Genomic DNA, 1,825 nt, shown 5'->3' with positions numbered 1-1,825 from the left:
GTTAGGTCTAGTCTCTAAAAGCATTATTTAAAGGACGCATTTCATAAGGTCTTTCTCATTCCTATAATAATGTCTCTTATTAAACTGAAATAGTATAAATATATTTGACTTCCTGCAGATGCAGCAGGAGCTTGAAAACTCTAAGTAGAAAACTAAAAGAAGGTATGTTGCCAAAATTTGCTAATTAAATTGAAACATCATTGATTTCTGAAACACACTGTAAGTGGGGAAGGGCATTTTCCATGTCCGGGTGACAGGCACTGACTGCACCACGTGTTTTCTTGTCCAAAGCGAGTGAACAGCGAAAGCGCAGCGTGAGGAAGATCCGATTATTCTGCATCTTCTCATCGCGTCCCGTAGCTTTTAGAAGCCTCAAAACTCCGTGTATCTCTCTCTCTCTTAAATCCTCCCCCGAGGAGATGTTTTTACTGATTTTAGAGAGAGAGGGAGGGAGGGAGAGAGCTAGATAGAGAGAGAAGCATTGATGTGAAAGATAAACATCGATTGATTACCTCCCGTTCCTGCCCCCACCCGAGAGCAAACCGGACACGTAGGTATGTGCCCTGATGGGAATCGCACCTGCAACCTTTAGTTGCAAGGGACAGTCCTACAGCTGAGCCACCCAGCCGGGCCGTGCATCTCCCCTTTCTGGCCACCCCCTTCCTTTCCTCTGTGATGCTGATGGACTGTCAGCTGAAACTGTTGCCAGAAACCTGGGCGTCACCCACTTCTCAGGTTTTCACCAGGGACCAGGACTTAGTGAAGCAGCTACAGTTCTCATAGCTATCACCCGAGGGCGACATTTAGATCTCCAGTCACTGACTGTCAGTCACTTACCTCTGCCCTCAGGAAAATCTCCAGATTCCTTTGCATGGAGTAAAAACACCAAGTCCATTGTTTTGGCCAAATTACTCAGACTTGTCTCTAGGCGCTACTTCCCCTCCTCCGCCCCTTTGCTCCAGCGTCTGGCAAACGAGGCGATTCGGCTCCACAGGAGCCCCCCTCGCCCCTAGTCTTGGCACCTGCTGCCCTTCTCTTTCTGGCATAGGTTTCCCGTGTCCTTCGGGTATCAACTTACACATCCCCGCTCCCCAGAGGCCAGCCATGCTGACACACAACTGGAATGTCCCTTCTGTGTGCCCCAGCGGGGCCCTGTTTTATAGTCGCCACGGTGCATGCGGCTCTGAGTGGAAACTGCCTGCTCCTCCGTCTGTTCAGTTTACAGCGGGTGACTGTCCAGGGCTGGCCTGAGCAGCTTCCCCTCTAACTCCAGCGCCCGCCGTGCTCCTTACTGTGTGGCTGTTGAGTGAATGACCCTCAAGGCAGCCAGATGCCTGCTACTTAGCCATGATAGCAATTCTGTTTTGTTTATTTTTGTTTTGGCTTGGTTTTATATATAACACTTTATTAAACTTATTGGGGTGACAATGGTTAATATGAACACATAGGTTTCAGGGGTGGATTTCTGTTACAAGATCTGTATATTCCTCTGTGTGCCCCCACTCAGAGTCATATCTTCTCCCATCACCGTATATTAAGACCCCCCTTCGCCCCCCACCCCCTTCCCTCTGGCAACCAGCACACTGCTGTTCGTGTCCACAGTAGCACTTCACCCCGTGTGCATCCTCGGGCAGACCACAGGCCACAGTAACCTTGTGCTGTGCACTGTCGTCATATACAGATGTTTTCATTCTTCTTAACACTTATACTTAGTGGTAGTGTAGATAAAGAATATAATTTTCCTTTTCTTTCCAGGTGCTGCTGCATTTGAATCTGAATCCTTTAGAGCTTATCCTGTCGGATCCGTTGCTCAGTGAACTTCACA

This window comes from Miniopterus natalensis, chromosome 1 (assembly GCF_054644295.1).
Source record: "Miniopterus natalensis isolate mMinNat1 chromosome 1, mMinNat1.hap1, whole genome shotgun sequence".
Lineage (NCBI taxonomy): Eukaryota > Metazoa > Chordata > Mammalia > Chiroptera > Miniopteridae > Miniopterus > Miniopterus natalensis.
Note: the sequence above shows the minus strand (reverse complement) of the source record.